Raw genomic sequence first — 11,285 nt, 5'->3', positions numbered from 1 at the left:
TCTGGCGCGATGAATAGATCTATGATAGAGGCAGGGTATTGAACGGTGACCAAAGGCAAAATTGGGGCTGATAAGAGGAAACATTGCGTTTAATGGTTTCCAGATGATGAGAACAATGTACAGTAAGGGCACAAAGTGTGAGATTCATAGAAAAGTTTTCCTAAGAATATTTCCAATCCTTTTCTCACACAAGAGAGAATGGGTTAGGGGGCGTTGGGTATAACTTTATGGAACAAAGGGGGCGGTGGATCGAAAAAGTTTAAGAATCACTGCATGATTAAACTATAAAATAACAATTATCAAGATTGCATTCACTGAGAAAGTCGTAGCTTCTCGAAATCAAGTGGATCCATTAGCTGTTACATGATGCAAATTCGAACAACGCAACCTTCCCATCCACTGTTAAAGTTCAGATGATTACCAGTGTTTGAAAATTCAACCATTCTCAGCCTAATTGCGATCCTGAATAGTGGCTAGTAGAAGCTACAACGTTGCAATCATATGTCAGATTTATTTATATGTTAATTAAAATAAATTATAAAATACTGTACAGTGGACTTCCCTATAACACTATAGATAATTCCGTGTTATATGAATTCCATGTTGTACGAGTCACTTACATTTCACAAATACTTGAGCCGTTCACAGCTCGGCACACGTATATGTAAAATCTAAGTGACTCGTACAAGATGCAATTCATATAACACGGTATTATCTACAGTGTTATACAGGGATCTACTGTGCTTCTGACTCGTGTGCACCTCTCATGAAGTCTTTATACGACCTGTGTTTAGGTATTAGACACTTCAAGATAATTCGTAACACTATTCAGTTAGACATTGGGTTGGATGCGAACCCGCCACCATTGGGTTTATTCACTTATCCTCTGGTGGGACCACTCCTTCGTGGATTATTGTACGTAAGTAAAAGTCGTCCACTCTTCTAATTATAGCATTGATACTATTAATTGATACTGAAAGTTTCGTATAAATTTATAACAACGAGAGCTTGAGTGATAAAAAAACAGAATGCCTGCAAGAGAAAAAAATGCCAAAATTTATTTATATTGACATAAATATAATTTTAACATTTTAAAGTACACATACCTTTAATATAGATAGTTGAGTTATGGGAAAGTAATGAAAAAAATTAAAAGTTAATTCTGATTCGTAGTATCGATGTAACATGTTGTACAACTATAAAAAAATAAAGTGACAATATAATTTTATATATATCTCATTATAATAAAATTGCTAATAGAGAGGTTGCGGCCGAAGTTTTTATCTGTAAAACGTGAACGTCGAACGTCGAGCGCCGCTGTCTTGTAAGCGGTGCTCGACGTTCGACGTTCACGTTTTAAAGNATTTTTAATAATATATGGTTAATAAAAATCTATTTTAAGCTTACAAACAAATAAAGTTTAGTTTTAATATAGTACAAAAAAAAGTAATCTAAATTTACGAATGCATTTACTGTAAATACAGTACATACTTGTATAAATTTTAATATGATTTTATGTGCTTTAAACGTTTTTCTAGTGATATTATGACTTCAATATTTGTGGCGGACAGACGTAAAGTCGAATAAAATTACTTAAACTTGATTTTTATTTTTCCATAAACTTTTTTAACAAGCGACGTATAATCGGGAACGACGTAACTCGAAACGACGTAAGTCGAGGTATAGGCATACCTCGACTTACGTCGTTACGTCGAGTTACGTCGTATATGTTAAATAACACATAAACATATTCATAGAGTTCATTTTTTGTGATGAAAGTCCTGACTTTTCTGAAATTCTTGCTTTTTTGCAATAAAGTCATGAAGTTTCATTTGTCACTTTTTTCTATCATTAAGCAAATTTCGATAGCAGAAGATCGCATCCAAAACACCTTGTTTTGCTTTTGTACTCCTTTCAAAATCTGGATCGTTCGCTACAATTTGATCAACGATTTCATTATCGTTACCAAACTTTTACTAAGGAAATCTGTAGAGAAATTTTTTTGGGTTCTTCGTTTTCAGAATCTCTATTTTCCCGTTCTACATGAATTCCTTGTTCTGCCAGCTCTTGAAGGTCATCATTGGTAAAGATCTCACCAGAAACCTGCAGTAATTGCTCATCTACATCTCCTAGTCCAGCTGAATTGATTAGGTTGACAATTTGGTCAACCTAATGATACAGCAATAGGCTCTTCTCGTTGAGAATTCTTGGATACTTTCAGCCATAACTTCTTCCACACTTCGTTTATCAGTTAATTCTTGCCAAGCCAAGCCAATATTGCCTATGGCATCCACGATGTTATATTTTATCCAAAATTGCACCAAACAAACATAGATTTAAAGAAAGTACACATTTCCGTCACCTATTGCTGATTGGTTTGTGTTTGAAAATAATCATATTATATACGAATCAATGAAATGCCACGATAATTTAAATCAACATAAATTTTGAGCTATTTTTTAGGCTTCGATCAGACCAGATTATATCAAATCAGTGTTAAGCAAGGCAGCATTAAGCGGAGTCTTACTGTACTTCTTACAATTGTATGTACTTTGTGACTAGTTAAATATTTAAACTCTCAATAGTAATTCATCTAATCAATCGGCTTATGAAGTAGTAGAAATGCTATTAATTTCATATAAACATAGGTCTGAAAATACTTCCTTCCTGGATTATGGAAAAATGAAAAGTTCTTTGTGCTTATTGTCGCTAACAAATAAAGTAAATCTCTGCCATTTCTGAGTTAGAGTTTGGTGAGAACGTACACACCCCCCTGTACTCCCCTGCATTACTGCATAAATTTTATTGTGTTTTATTATTTGTGTTATAATTGTGTTATAACTAATTATAATATTAATACTTGCTTTCGTTCTCTTTTATTTTAAATTTACTTCAGTTCTACATCATTTTATTTCATTAAATATGTCTCTTGTATGCTGAAGATGGTCACATATTTGACCAGAAACCTTTCATTTATTAAAGCTATGGCTTCCCAAACTGAACAGTTATCTGATTTATTTTTTTTTTTAATTTATACTACCTTTCAATATATATTAGATAAGGAATGCAGCTTTAAATATTTTAAAATAGCATCATTGTAATTTTATAGGACACCTGCTAAACATATTTTTAATCTGTTGTTGCATCAATAAAAGTGATATTTTTCTCCAAATTTCATCAACATTATAGCTTCATTTTCTACGTTGAGTATAGTTTGTCTACTTGGACTTTCTTTTNAACGTGAACGTCGAACGTCGAGCGCCGCTGTCTTGTAAGCGGCGCTCGACGTTCGACGTTCACGTTTTAAAGATGAAAACTTCGGCCGCAACATCGCTAATGACATACACGATATAAACGTTACAAAATTACCATAATGATATCTTCTTTACTTTTGCAATTAACGTGTAACTTATACAACTTCGAATATATGTCAAATTCCTATAAAATAAACCATCATCATTATTTTTAATGATATTAAAATTATCTGAATTAATATTTTAATTGTTTCTTATATACGCAAATAGTTGGATATACTGAATAATGTGTTCAATGTCATATTGTACGAAGCACTTAAAGAGTCTTTCTTTATATCTATCATGGATTCGCCGGGCATAGAACCGAAATTATCAAATGGCGAGGGATGGAGCCTTTATGGACTTTAATGTCCGAAGATAATGGACATGTCCGAAGATATATGTCCGAAAAGGATACTTTATTTCGGACCTTGATGAGCGAGTAATGAAGATATTCTAGGATGCAAGCACATATAAATGAATAAAGTTCATCGTTTCTATTCTTAATTTTGACAGATTGAGCACCTCAGAATCGAAAAAAAACGACATATTTAACTCAATCTTCGATACTGTGACGAACACACGTTATTTATTATTTCGAAACTATTTAGCTAGTTTTTATCAAATCTCCAAGTATTCAGTAAGAAAACTCAGTGGTTTGAACTATTCGAACCTTTGTGGGCCTGAATTTTCTTAAAAATTCCACAAAAATTAAAATAATAATAGGAGAAGGGATGTCATAAGGATAAATAAATGTTGTTATAAATATTGTTATATTGTATTTAAAGGCATTAATTTTGCCTAAATAGTGTACTCTATTATACTTTGACGTCAGATTGAACTTTTTCTGATAATAAAACTGTAAGAATGACGTAAATTTAACATCATATTGTTCACTATTTAGACAATTTATTAGTTTTATAAACCTAATATCTTTTGAAAAAATCTTAAAATTACTGTAAATTATTTCATTAATAACATAAGATGAATAACTTACCTTATTATCCAGACTCGATAAATAAAATAAATATATGAAAAATAGAAGAGAAATGACACCGATACAGACTACAATTATAAGTCTGAGTGTGCCGTCTCCTCCAGAATTTCTCAAAATGCTTATTCCTAAAGAAAACTCGGTGCATAATATAACAATTAATATCGAAATAGTGAACCAACTCTGAATAAAATTGCCGAACTTCAAAATGTCTTTTGAATTTTCTAAACATTTCCATATTTTTTTCAAAGGAAACATTTCATTTCCATGTTTTATGTATCCGTATAAGCAAGAAGATTGCATCTTCAACAATTCGCATATCAAGAACACAAACAACATATGACCCATGGAAATTGCCGTAAGGTAAATTAAATTTATATTGTTTAAAGTTATGCATATTGTGTCTTTAATTGTCCATTTATAATCGTTAATCATTAAAAGTAGTAACCCGTTTGCATATATCAAAAACATATTTAGGATTGTAACAAAACCCACCCACAGCTTGCAGAATAAATGTTGAATTTTTAAGAGTTTCGGCAATTGGGTGTAGGAAAATAATCGATCACTTAGGATATCCGTGAGGATCTGTTCATTGTTTTCAAAAATGTTTCCATAATCTTCAGAATTCCATGCGCATAGACAATGAAGTGTAACTAGATTTAATGTTAGCATTGTGAATCTCATGGCATTCGCGTGTTCTTTATAAGCTCCAGATATTTCGCATAAATCCATGGCCATAGTCTCGTTCTGGGTGTATAGAACCATGGCATAAATTGTACCTTTAATGAAAGTGAACGCTTTCAATATGGAGACATAGAAGAACATAAATTTACCCTTCTTTTTATTACTCAAGAATGAAATATCGAATCCTGAAATTCTCAAAATTAGCAAGAAAGGAGATAAAATTAAGTCTGGGAAAAGTTCATTGGTGTCCATTTTAATGCAATTTTTAAATGAATCTTTCTATAATATATGCTATCTGATAAAACTTCATAGAAGAGAATGAATATTTGATAAGAAAATTATGTAAAATGGACTACTTACCATAAAATACCTTTTAAGATAAAGGCATTTTAAAACTCAGCGAAGCAATTAGTTTCTATGGAGACATCGAAAATATATGCATTATCTTAATAAGTCAAAGTGTGGACTTCTATATCGTGTTTCGTTGCTGACAAATCAATTAATCAATGCACGAGATTACGCTATATACTTCAACAAATACCCATTAGAGGAAGGTGCTCTTAATGTACTCGTGTTTACAATTAAGTATCGCGTGCAAAATGCCTCATTCTTAATGTAAGTTATTACCATTTCAATAAATCTAAAATATAAGTGAATTTAAAACGTTGAATAAACTGCATTAACTTTATGGGCAACACTAGTTATAAAATAATAGCCACACTTGCAGTAATAACCTGTTATCGTTTATTTGTATACGGCAATGAGACACACAGACGATTTGCCGGGGGGGATACTTTTTGAGAGGACTTTGTATGGGAAACTGGCTCCTATGTAGGTTTTATTAAATGTAAAGAAAATCAAGAAAACTCCACGTGGTCAGCTGGTTTGCCAGGAGTGAACTCATGACCAATTACCAGTATTAAGTGGTTTTATTCACTTGACCATTAATTTAATTAGCAGCCATATTAATCTAAATATATAAAATTACTTGTCCTGACTGACTGAGTGATTGACTGATTCATCATCGCCCAGAGCAAACCGCTGAATCTAAAGAAGTGAAATTTTGTACACAATTAGGGTACGTCATGAAAACACACAATAAGAAGGAATTTGTCGAAATTCCCCCACTGGAAAAAAGGGAGAGGATTAAAGCTTAGCCTGAAGAACGGCTTTTACTGTACTATTTTAGATGCGATTTTTGTTTTTCAACTATGTTTAGTTTTTATTGAGTACTTAGGCATATTAAGGATTACCTTGAAAAACTCGGCTCATAATCTACTAGATGCATTTTTTTTCCTAATTTTTTGCACCCGATGAAAACGGGTAAGATATACTCTATAACTACAAAGGTTATCTTACGAAAGAGTTTATCAAACCGAACGATCAATGTAACACGTTTTAAAAAGTCTATTCGTCTGCTAATACCGTACAAAATAAACTGATAATGTTAATCTTTGCTGTTGTTATTCTTTGCCCGGGCTCATGTGGGTTATTAATAATATAAAAGTTATTTTTTAATTAAATTAAATCTCGTAACAGATGGATCAACACGCAACTTTTCTAAACTTTTCGTCGGGAAAGTTACGCAACTCGTTGCTGATTGTTACCTTTTGTTTTCTTTAGAAATAATATTCTCTATTTTCATTCACAGATATTTGATGGCATTAGAAGAACGTCAATCCAAAATGCCGACGTCAAAAGTGAGAAATCTACAAATACGTCCTTATTCCGAAGATGAACACCCCGAGAAGTTAAAAACTGGATTCGTTTAATGATAGTTATGGCTGTTTGGGGAATGAAATGTAATCAAAAGAAATTTACTATTCACAGTAGTTTTGTTTTTACAACTGGTACAATATATAACATCTATTATTTATTATTTTCACTGATACATTACCACGAAAACTTTCAATTAATAATATTTTTTACTTCATTGCATTTTTCCGTAGCAGGTGCAATTACTTTGTTTTCTTTTTACAACTTCCACCAAAATAAAGAAACATTTCTCGTTCAAATGAAAATTTTAAGTGGTATTTCGAATGNATATCAAATCAGTGTTAAGCAAGGCAGCATTAAGCGGAGTCTTACTGTACTTCTTACAATTGTATGTACTTTGTGACTAGTTAAATATTTAAACTCTCAATAGTAATTCATCTAATCAATCGGCTTATGAAGTAGTAGAAATGCTATTAATTTCATATAAACATAGGTCTGAAAATACTTCCTTCCTGGATTATGGAAAAATGAAAAGTTCTTTGTGCTTATTGTCGCTAACAAATAAAGTAAATCTCTGCCATTTCTGAGTTAGAGTTTGGTGAGAACGTACACACCCCCCTGTACTCCCCTGCATTACTGCATAAATTTTATTGTGTTTTATTATTTGTGTTATAATTGTGTTATAACTAATTATAATATTAATACTTGCTTTCGTTCTCTTTTATTTTAAATTTACTTCAGTTCTACATCATTTTATTTCATTAAATATGTCTCTTGTATGCTGAAGATGGTCACATATTTGACCAGAAACCTTTCATTTATTAAAGCTATGGCTTCCCAAACTGAACAGTTATCTGATTTATTTTTTTTTTTAATTTATACTACCTTTCAATATATATTAGATAAGGAATGCAGCTTTAAATATTTTAAAATAGCATCATTGTAATTTTATAGGACACCTGCTAAACATATTTTTAATCTGTTGTTGCATCAATAAAAGTGATATTTTTCTCCAAATTTCATCAACATTATAGCTTCATTTTCTACGTTGAGTATAGTTTGTCTACTTGGACTTTCTTTTTAACTAAAACTTGTTATATTAAAGGAACGAACTTACATAAATTCTTCTTTAAAGACCTTAACTTGCATGCTAAATAGTAGCGGCATATAACGATAAAGGATTTTTATTATGAATTCGTGTGGGCTCGCTCCCTTTGGTATAGCCAGTCCTAGTTAAAAAGAATGTCCACGTAGACAAGTGATTCTCAACGAAGAACCTTTACTTTATCCAGCAATAAAGTTTTGAACTGTTCTAATAAAGATAATCAGTTAAGCCACCATTTTGCATTAAGGCTAACAATTAAAAATTAATTTAATTAATATAGAAGATTCAGGAAGAGAAGATCGACTAGAATTCGACTGAAACATGAAACATCTGCTTACTATGCATGTTACAAGTTATGCTAACAAGACTCGTTTTGATTCTAGTTGTTGGCTATAATTACTATAATTATAATCCAAAACAAAACTTTGATTGTTTGTTTTTATCTTCTCCTTTATAATGTTACTAATTCATCTTTTTATATTAACTGTAGTCAAAGAAGTGCAAATACTAACTTACAAAACTATCCTAATTGCCATTGTAAAGATCTGGTAACAGATGAAAATCACAATGATCAATACAAAATCTTCCTCACTTATTTCTAGCCGTTTATACACGGGTACGAACATTTTCGGCCTTCTACAGGTACACTGTGGTCTGTTAGAGCGTCAGTTGGTAGAAGTTTAAACGGTGTCAATGTTTACATAGGCATCGTCTTAGTAGTGACGTCATCGTTGATGATAGAAGAAGGCCTATTAGGAAGGCCGAAAACATTCGTACTCGTGTATAAATGGCTAGAAATAAGCGAGGAAGGTTTTGTATTGATCATCTTAAAATAGTTCTAGCTACAAATGAATAGAAAATCACAATAATACCTATCTTCTCTTCCAGAATTCTTTAATTATTTGATTAAAAATTTCAAAAATTTATTCCCGATTATTAATCTTAGTAAGAAATGACAACTTCATCTACCTTCAGCAAAAATGACTGAATAATATAATTTATGTAATGACATATTGAAAATGAATTCCTACTTTCTCTTATTTGTTTACAAGTCCAGAAGCATCAACATAAAAGGTAGAGAAATAACTTTATTCACGTAAATACTTTTTCGACCACTTTTGCTGATGATATAATCAATCTCTCGCAGTTTAATGCACGGCACATATTACAGACTATCATACAGCCTCAATTTTTGCTAAACCAGGCCAGCCTATAAGGGAAGATCGGCTAAAATTCTCGATCGGAATTATCTACGATAAACTGAATTAACTGGATATCCGTAAGGATAAACAACAGGAATGACTAAAAGCGGATGAAATTTTTTAATTAGGCAAGTAACTTGATTAATTTATACATTTTTAGTAAAATAACTCTAACCGAGACATCATTAATTTCTTGTATAATATGTAATACTATATTAAAGCAGCCAAAAATAGTTTGATGAATTTGAAAGCATTCTTTTACTTCTACGCTCCACATATTTAGAGTACAGTCGACCCCCCCTATAACACTGTTTGATTATTTCGTTTTATATGAATTCCATGTTGTACGAGTCACTTAGATTTTACAAATACGTGAGCCGTTCATAGCCCGGCACACGTATTTGTAAAATCTAAGTGACTCTTACAACAGGGAATTCATATAAAACGAAATAATCAAACAGTGTTATAGGGGGGTCGACTGTATATTTGATTATAATAACGCTAAATTTACAAGAATAAGCATTAAGACAATAGATGAAGTGAATTTATGCAGGGAGATATGAATTTTAAGACGTAAGATCCGAATTTTATGCAAATTAGATCAATAAAAGAGCATTAATTGTGATTTTCAGCAACAACAACAACGATAATTGTGATAAAAACATGGCAGACAAGAGACAAAGTCAAACTTCCCTTGCGAAATCGCCAATGAATTGGTTTAATTTCACGATTTCACCAGGAAATTGTGACGTCGCTCGATTTAAATTCAAAATGATTGTAATTGATTAATAATAATTAATCGATTTCAACGATCAACAACAGCACGTTGCACGCTGTTGCGAGGCGAAATATGGCGCTTTGGAGCTTAAAATTAATTGAAGATAATTAAAAAACGGCTTTACTTACCTTACAATTTACAGTAAATGCTCAGCAGATTTCTAAATTTAGATCTAAACTCGACATTCGAACGATGAAAACGATCCGATGTGAATCTCACATTGACCCGGTCAGGTATGTCACGTGGTCGGCCAATATACGTCACAATGGTCAGTTTAAGTGCGGACTCGATATGTAAAAATAATTAATAACCATTGGACTACGCCTCGCGATCGGCCCAAATTTAAATTACGTGTTAATGCCGATTATCTTAATGGGTAAAAAATAATTTCAATATTCGACTGGAGAATTTCGATTAAATAACGAAAGCAAATTCTTGCGATCGTACTGTTATTGTTTTTTTACCAATAATCGCTGCAACTTATGACATCTAAAATGGCCGCGCTCTGACTGCTCAATGGCGGAAAGAGAAACGATCGACGCCCTCTGACGAATTTATTTTCTTCCTTTTTTTATTTTTTATTTTTTTTTTCATTTTTTGTATTAATATATTATTAAATTATATGTGAAAAATTATATTTCGGAAACAAACATTTATTAATTTATATAATATATAAATTATTTTTAATAATTTGATTTTATAGTAAAATAATATAATAAAACCCGATTAAGCAGAGTCTCAACATTTCGAAAGTGAAAAATTCAAATATTTTTCGGTAAAACGATTACGTTAACCGAAGAAATGTTCTCTGAAAATCGGAACCTGTGTAGAGATGGACGGAATAAAAGAAATCGAGCTATTGTAAACCAAACACGGGAAAGTATAGCCAGATATTATGCTCACATATGGCAGAGCGGATAAAAACATATTTGATCGGCGGTTCTCATCTTGTCAACGTGCCAATAACATGAGGTTTTATCACGTTTATAACACCTAAATAAAAACTAGTTTTCCATAAAAGACCCCTGACAGATCGCTCATGTTTCGCTTTGCCATATGTGTATAAAACCAAACTGAATACCAAATCATCGCCGAAATGCTCTTTCATTTTCTTTTGTATCGTTATTTTTCGCTTTTATATTTGTTCTTCTACATTTTTTCACAGCAATTATTAATTTACACCTCGCAAACTGAAGAAGATAGTAAAGATGATAAGGGAGATTGGCGGAATGCCTGTGAAACAGGGTAAAACAAAATAGTACCGTCGAGTCAAGTTCCGGCATTTGTTGGTTTTACTCTATTACTAATGATTTACATGCAGATGATAATTTATGTAAACACACACTGGAAGTACGAAGTATAATATTAATTAATAAGAACGTGAAATTGTCAAGAATATCTGATACAATGGATAAAAGTGACAATGTCCTTTCAATCGGCCTCTTGAATGAATATTATCACTTTCACCCACTGTAAGTCTCAAACGAGATCATGGAGCTTCATTTATATTACC

General features: G+C 31.9%; 1 protein-coding gene across 1 annotated transcript in view; it reads right to left on the bottom strand.

The window, feature by feature from the left end:
- The window catches only part of LOC111641898 (paired amphipathic helix protein Sin3a-like), a 41,072-nt gene extending 30,772 nt beyond the window's left edge, over window positions 1-10,300 (bottom strand). The window contains exon 1 of the mRNA XM_023388145.1: window positions 9,901-10,300. The gene's annotated coding sequence lies outside the window, so the exon portion shown is untranslated. The remainder of the gene's footprint in view (window positions 1-9,900) is intronic.
- Between the last annotated feature and the right edge of the window lie 985 nt (window positions 10,301-11,285).

This window comes from Centruroides sculpturatus, unplaced genomic scaffold (assembly GCF_000671375.1).
Source record: "Centruroides sculpturatus isolate CEXI.00-Female unplaced genomic scaffold, Cexi_2.0 scaffold1373, whole genome shotgun sequence".
In the NCBI taxonomy this organism is placed as follows: Eukaryota; Metazoa; Arthropoda; class Arachnida; order Scorpiones; family Buthidae; genus Centruroides; species Centruroides sculpturatus.
The sequence above is the reverse complement of the archived record's forward strand: the minus strand, read 5'-3'. Positions and strand labels throughout refer to the sequence as shown.